Source organism: Anas acuta, chromosome 4 (assembly GCF_963932015.1).
Source record: "Anas acuta chromosome 4, bAnaAcu1.1, whole genome shotgun sequence".
In the NCBI taxonomy this organism is placed as follows: domain Eukaryota; kingdom Metazoa; phylum Chordata; class Aves; order Anseriformes; family Anatidae; genus Anas; species Anas acuta.
In genome coordinates this window covers 29869757-29877591 of record NC_088982.1, presented here as the reverse complement: position 1 = coordinate 29877591, position 7835 = coordinate 29869757, and the positions used below count along the sequence as shown (strand labels likewise).

Sequence of the window (7835 nt, the reverse complement as noted above, 5' to 3'; positions counted from 1 at the left end):
TTCACTAAATGAGGATTTGATTTAATTGTGCAATACCACGGATACGCACACAAACCAGCTGTGGAAATACTGGGAACAGCCACCTCACGGTCCCTCCTTTGCCCTCCTTGGTATTTCTCTCTTCTTCTCGTTCAAGAGCAATTAATTCCTTCTTGTGAGTCCCTTTGGATTTGCAAGCACAAAGAGATTGTTCTTCTTTGTGCCTGTGTGTTTAACCCTTTTGAACATGCCTCTTTTTTTCAGATCTCTTCTTCCCACTTCTTTCTTTGTGTTCCTCCAGAGAGGAAAATGAGGAAAAAAAACAACAAAAGAAAGCATGTGTTCGCCACGTGGCTAGTTGCTCTCCCCATGTCTATGACCAGACGTGTGCACTGCACGCTGCTTGCAATCCCAGTCCAGCCTTTTCTTCTGCCATAATGAATTGCTGGTGATTTTGCTATGCCAAAAATACTGTATTCAGAAGAGGCACTCAGTTTTACCCATTCTATATATGAATGTTTGGCATTGGCATGCGAGTGAACGATAGCCCACAAAATGGACAAATAATGTTTGTGGTTTTCTGTGCACATTTGCATGTTGTGAAATTGGTTGCTCCATGAAATAACTAAAACGTTGGTAACTTTAGAAAAGGACTAAATAAAAGGTAAAAATGTGAAGAAGTACCTAATTACCATCAGTTTTGCTTGTGAAGTGACAAGGACAAGAACATTTCTCTACAGTATGAATTTAGAAAAGCTGCTTTTTTTTTTCTTCTTTTTTTCAAAAACAACCAGTAAGGCATGCCACTCTGCACATCTATGGTAATGCTCACAGCTGAGGTTGTTTCATAAAGCAGTGGAAAACTTTGTTTTTCTGTGAACAGTTCCCCATGGAAAAGTATCATTATTTTCTCTAAGGAGCAGGATGAAAAACTTGTTCCATGTGTATCTGTACATATGTCATTGTGAGAAATTGCTAACACTTCGTGCAAAATAATTTTTCAGCTTTGGTTCGTATGTTGGTTGACATGGAATTTGGCTTCAATCCTTTGTAACAAATATGGTGGTACATGTTTTTTGTGGTTTCAGCAGGCCACAAGTGCAGGACTACTCTGCTGTATCTGAATGCCTGTGTGACCTTGTAATACTCACATTTTTGGAACTGGTGGAGGAACCTGCACCTCCTGCTTGGGTAACAGCAACCCAATGGGCTTGTTACCAGCACCTGCAAACTTACAATCTCAAGCTTGTCCTTAAATGGAGCAAGGCAAGCCATAAATTTGGGAACAGGCGAGTGATTTCTGGTGTGAGGCCAGCATAGGAGTATCCTATGGGATTCCTCAGTGAAGCAGGAAACACCTCTGCAAAATGAGCAAGGTTGGGTGCTGGGGATGGTCAGGAAGAGGGATGTGTGGTTTCAGCACGATAACTCGGTCCGCTAGAAATGTGAACTACATTGGTTCTGTCTTGGAAAGAGAAACCCACTTCTGTGGTGGTCAGGCTGCTGGAGAAAGAGTCAGATAGAAGATGGAAGGAGGGAGAGAGGGAGAAGCCAATGGTAACTGGTTCTGCAGCCCTACACGGTGTGAGTAGAGGTGAGTGCTGTGGTATTACCTGGCTGGCAGCTAAACACCACACAGCCATTCGGTCACTCTTCCCCCTCCCTCTCTGGGATGGGGGAGAGAAATGGGAAAGTGAAGCCTGTCAGTTGAGATAAAGACAGCTTATTAAGGCATAATAATAATAATAATAATAATAATAATAATAATAATAATAATAATAATAATAATGTGTATTAAATAAGTGATGCACAATGCAATTGCTCATCACTCACTGACCAATGCCCAGCCTATCCCCGAGCAGTCGGCCCTGCACCCCAGCTAGCCACCCCTATCTATTGTTTAGTATGACCCCATATGGTATGGAATACCCCTTTGGCCAGTTCGGGTCAGCTGTCCTAGGTCTGTCCCCTCCCAGCTCCCGCTGCACCCACAGCCTGCCTGCTGGCAGGACAGAGCGAGGAGCTGAAAAGTCCTTGGCTTGGTGTAAGCACTGCTCTGCAACAATTAAAACAAAACATCAGCGTGTTATCAGCACTTTTCTCATCCTAATCCAAAACATAGCACCCTACCAGCTACTAGGAGGAAAATTAACTCTGTCCTAACTGAAACCAGGACACAGAAGAGACCTGAGCTCATTTGTCATTGTGCTTCCTTTTTAGAAGCTTTTTGCTCGGTTTGGAGAATTGCCAAATCCAGTAGACTCATTTTGGTGTCTGGATAAGCCTCACCAGAAACTGCCTAGAGCAGTGAGGTCTCGTTGTGGTGGTGTAACAGGCAACTCTGGTATTCTAGGTGGCTGCAGTAAAGCTGGCATTGCTGGTGTGGAAGAAGTGCGTTGGCCAGCACAGGCCCAGTCACAGACTGGTAGCCAGATTTGCCGATGTGAAGACCATCTCCTGGATTTTCTGAAAGGCTGTTTTGCACCATAAAGTTGCTAGTCCATTAGGGTGCCAGTAAGAGAGGCAGCCAGGCTCTACAAAGCATCACCTAAAATGCCATGTATTGGAACTAATGCTACATAGAAGAAGAGGATAGTAAAGATCATCTGATGTCTCTTCAGATGCTGGTAGCCCCTCACTGTGCATTACAGAGCAGGGCTCCAAGCAGGGCACAGCATTCTCTGCAAATCCTGGCTGCCAAAAGGTTACCCCATTTTGCTTACACAAGCTCTTTTGAGGGTTTGCTGAAACTCTATTCATCATTTCTATGGTTAGATAAGAAGGGTGCTCTCATGAGGCCTTCTTGCTGCAATTTTCGATAAGGGCAAGGATGTGTAGGTGGTGTAATCACCAGCATTGAGCTCCGAGTAACCCTTACATGGGACACCAGTGCCTCGATGCACCCGTGTCCCAGCCATGTCTCTACAAGGGGGACCTCCTCTGACCCCAGTGTCAAGTGGCACAGGGACATCTGTATTGTAAAGGACTCCCACAGGGAGAAACAGAGCAAAGTTTCTCTTTTTCTCTCCAGCAGAAAAGGGTATGAAGTCTACAAAATGTGGGAAAATGCAAAAACAGTCTAATAAGATAAATTTTGAGAAGCAAAATGTTCTCGGATAGGACCATAATAATCACTCCAGCTCACTTGGCAATGTGGGGAAACTCGGAATATTTTTGTCTGACAAATAGCATCGCAGTCATTTGGAAACTGCTGATTTTCCTTACAGCCAGATTTCACTGTATGACCGAACCAGTAACACCGGTCATTTCATGAAATGCCTTCAACTCCTTGCTAAGTCATGTTGTGACCAAGTGCACTAGGCAGTTGGGCAATAGAGCATCTATAATTCGAGTCATTTTGAGATTTTGTAATGTGCGCCTGATACAAGTAGATGTGTGTGTCTTTGGCATATTGTAAAATCCACCCTTTGACAGAAATTTTATTCAGTTAATTATATACGTAGCTGTAAGCACCTTCCCATCCTCTGCACCTTTTTGACATGTACATTTGTCCATTACCCCCCTAACTTCTCTCTTTAATGCTTGAAGACATGCATAATTGGATTCACTGCTTTTCCCAGATGTGTAACATCTTTTAGCCCTTTTTCATTTTAAATTTCTGTACTCATCAGATGGATAAGTTCAGGCAAAATAATTTATTTTCCTTGGAAAAGCTGGTAATATAGTAACACTTTATCCCTTTACTTCCGATAGCAAGAATATGGTATTACTGAAAAAAAATAGTTCTCCTTTCTGAGTGATGGAACAATTCCTCTTAACCACAACAGCCTAACTATCGGACTTTAAAAATTTTGGCATTACAGAGAGAAAAGCTATTTTATACATCAAGAAGTTTTCAAAAGTCTGATTTTTTTCTGTGTCCACAACTAGAAAACATAGATCATCTGGACTTGTCAGGTAAAGAGGAATAAATAAGGAACAACAGTTTTTCATAAAAATTTGCTTTCCTGCGATTTCTCACAAAGAAAAGCTAGGCAGTGTTGCGAGGATGTAGTTTTCCTTCAGTTACCAGAGGAGAAAATTGTTAGCTGTGTCCCAAGGCCAGGATCTGGCTACATCTTCAGATAAGGGCTCGTATTTCAGGAGCAAGCAGCACTCTATTTTTATGTCACTAAATAAGTGTTATGTACCTAGTGATTGAACATACTTTTTGTACTTAAAATGTGTGCTAAAAAATAATAGACAGGGATTCTTTGCTTTAAAAGGTGACAAGGCTTCTTGTTAGAGCTGGAACCTGAACAATTTCATTTCATGGAAACAAATTCCCTGTTTCCACTTGCAAATCGTCGTGGTTCTGTACCACAGCAGGCACCGTTGCTCCTTCCTGCCCTAAGTCAAAGCAGAATACAAGCTCCTGGAGATCACAGGGGTGTACTCGGGTTCGGCACCTGAGGGCTAACCTGTCTTCACATCGTCAGCTCCACGGGAAGGATTTAAACGCTGTGCCCAGGAATGGAAAGGCACATTTGTTCACTACAAAGCATCCTGGGCACCCCGCAGAAACCTGGACTGCAGGCAGGTGGGTGCAGAGCTCCCCCTTCCCAACTTCTTGGCTAGCCAGACTGATGCAGCTGCATGGGCCTATTTTAATACATAATTGGCAGAAAAGCCCACTATATTTCTCAGCGAAAGAAGTATTTGTATTGCATTACATTTCATTACGTTAGCATTATATGATAAATCCGCCTTTTCATGTAAATACATTTTTCCACAGCAGAGTAAGGAAAATGCCTAACTCAACATGAACTAGGACAGTATGTTATGAGTAGACATAAAATATCTAAGCCTTATCAGAACATTTACTGTTCCACCTTCCCTATAAATACCAAATAATTAAATGTAAGTTCCTTTAAAAAATTATCATTAGGAACCAAAAAACAAACAAACAAACAAACAAACAAACAAACCACTAGGGACAAAACCCCACAGTTTCATGGAAATTCTTAAATTGTGCAAAGTGGTGAATAGAGACCTTGGGAACAACAGCAACAAAAGATTTGGCTCATTTAGGCAGCTGAGGCAACAGACAGGGTATGGTAGCACAGAACTGTGTGTGATTCAACCAGCTTTTATTTTGGTGCCATCCTGAATGGGCACTAAAACCCTGAAAATGCATAAACACATACTCAGGAATAGGCAACAATAAAAAAAAAAAAAAAAAAAGTATTAAAAAAAATAAATCAAGAGTATTTGGCCTCTGAATTTAGCCTAGCCCATGTTTTCTTGAAGTTCTTAGGTTTGCAAGGTGCTGGTGGAAACCGAGGCATGAAATCATTTGTCCAGTGCACCTAGGGATACGTTCACAATTAATTTTAGCACCCGGGTTTCTCTGCCAAATGCACAGTAATTTCATTGCAGATTTACCTGTTATCTGCAAAGCAAAAGGTGTGATGTAAAAGACTGCATGGCCTCCCCTCTCCAGCATGCTCAAAAGGCTTAAAGTCTGCCGGGGGTTCCAGGGACACCTCTGGGAAGAGGTTGTGGCTGGAGGTATTAGAGCCATCCCACCCTCTTCCCACTCTTTGCAGACCGTGCATTGTCTCATTTCAGTTCTCTGCCTGCAGGAGGCAGCTAGGGGACTGCTCTTGTGTGTTCTGGAGCAGTGAAGCAGAACTGAAAATTTTCCACTGCAGTCTTGTCAAAGATGTAATAATTGTGCTATCTTTTTTTTTTTTTTTTTTTCCTTCCCTTAATCATTAGATCATTAGGCAATGGACACCTCATTCTTTTTGACTTGGGCTGGGGGGAATGACAACACAGACTGATTTATGACTGTGGTATCTGCAAGTCTGTAAACCTATTCTCTCCTTAATTGCAAAATATTCCAGGAAGAGGGAAGCGGAGAAGAGAGACCATTCTAACTTTGTGCTCACCATTTGGCTGTCAGGTATTTCCCCGTGCACTGACCAACTTGACTTCACAGTTAGTGAGCTGACTTGTTTTCCTCTTGCAGCTGTGTGTGAAATGAGAGATTTGTTCAGATCCAGGCAGCACTTTTTCAGCTCAGGCTTCTGTAAGAGTTCCTTTCCTCCCTGGTGTGTGTTACAGCCTGGCACTGTGTGGCCCTAGGTCTGTCAGACCCAAAGCCTTGGGGCACTTCAATATTTCTTGCTTCAGCCATCCTGCAGGAAGTTATGACAGTGCTAAACTAAGCAGGAGGGGCAGATCTGAGAACTGAAGGGGTTTGTGTTTCTCTTCAAAGTGCCTGCTTCTGCCAAAGGGTAGGTAGGGAGCAAATAATGTGATTTCTGCTAGCCTGTAATTCCTTCTGCCTCGCTCAGGAGCTTTCTGAAAAAACTACAGGTTTGGGCTCAATAGGTAAGCACTGTCAAACACTAGTCTGGATGCTAGCCCTTGCCCCACAACACCCAACCTCAGCCACAACCCTGCCTATTACTGTGGAACCACCTTACAAGATGCCCAGGAAAATATGTTTTCCTGCTGAAAATCCCATTTCTCCAAGACAAAAGTATTCTTAACAGTAACTGAAGTGATGTGCTGGCTGTGCCAGATGCAAAGGGGTCATAAAGACACAGGCTGGTTTTAAAATGTAAGGAATATAGCCTCTCTGAACTATTTTCTGCTGTTTTTTCTCTCCTTATCTCAGGTATTTGGTCCACCCCAGAAAAAAATTAAGCTAACATTTCCCAGCTTGTGGCTGTTTATAATATATGGCATTATCTGCTGGCCTTTGCTTATTTAGGGAAATCTTTTTGATGTTATAGGTTTGTTTTTCTTTTTGCGGTGATGTTCTGTGCAAACAAGCTTTCTTCTCTGGAGAGCGCCAGCTCCGTAGCAGCACGGTTTGAATGCAGTCCTTCTTCCGCTGGCATTAAAGGCAAAGCTCCCGTGGCCTGCAATCGAAACACGCTTGTTGGGTGAAGCCCTCATCACACTGACGTCAGTGGCAAGATTTCCAGTATCTTATGAAAGCCAGCTCTTCACTGCTGACATTAGGTGCCATTAAATAGGCAAGGGATAGAAGAACAATTGGGGCTGACCTGCATTTTGCCCCTTTTTTGAATAATTTGTGGAGGGCAGCAGTGGCTGAGCTCTTAGATCACTACACGTGGTACATTAAGAGCCCATTTCATAGAGGAAAGGATTTCTCTGTTGGAGTGTGGTCAACGTCTCGTGTCACACAGAAATCTGCATTAACAGAGCAGAGTTTGTTAGAGTAACTGTGTTAGCTTTATTCAAACCTCTCAGCAGGAATTCAAGTCCAAGAACAGGCTGAGGTAAATGCAACATATAAGAGTGCGAATTACTAGATTGGGCTGGCTACTAAACATGCATAAGGTAAGGCAGCAGTGACAAAGTCCCTGTGCAGTGAGAGTCTTCTGTGCTGTGGGTTTCAAAGTGTCCAACTCCAGCAATGTGGTCAGAAATAACACTGCTTTCCCGTGCCTTCTCAAACATCTGGATGGCTGCTTCCTAGCCAGGGAGGTGTCTTAACAAGTAACTGAGAGGGCCTAACAAGAAACAAGCTATCTTCAAATAAAGCTATGCTTCTTGTGAACTGGGAACTTTTCCATCTTTTTCCTAGAAAAATCATGTCCAAAATCTGGAGGACAGGTGTTGGTGGAATGTGGAGCTTGATCTGTTCAGGGCTCGTAAACTCGACTGGACAACATGCCCGTGTTCTCCTGAGCCTAGCACCTCCTCCTTGTGCTGGTGCAGCTTTTTGAAGCAGTCTGCATGATTGCTCTTCAACTAGGAACGTTTCATTCCCATAAATTTATTTGCCACTGACTGGTCTTGACGTGAATTACAACACGATTCAGCATGAATTCAGCAGATAAGCTGTTCAGGTACATTGCTTCTAAGGGGAGACC

General features: G+C 43.0%; 1 long non-coding RNA gene across 1 annotated transcript in view; it reads left to right on the top strand.

Annotated features, from left to right (window-relative positions):
• The window catches only part of LOC137855834 (uncharacterized), a 49701-nt gene that overhangs the window by 22016 nt on the left and 19850 nt on the right, over positions 1-7835 (top strand). The gene's annotated exons all lie outside the window — the stretch shown is intronic.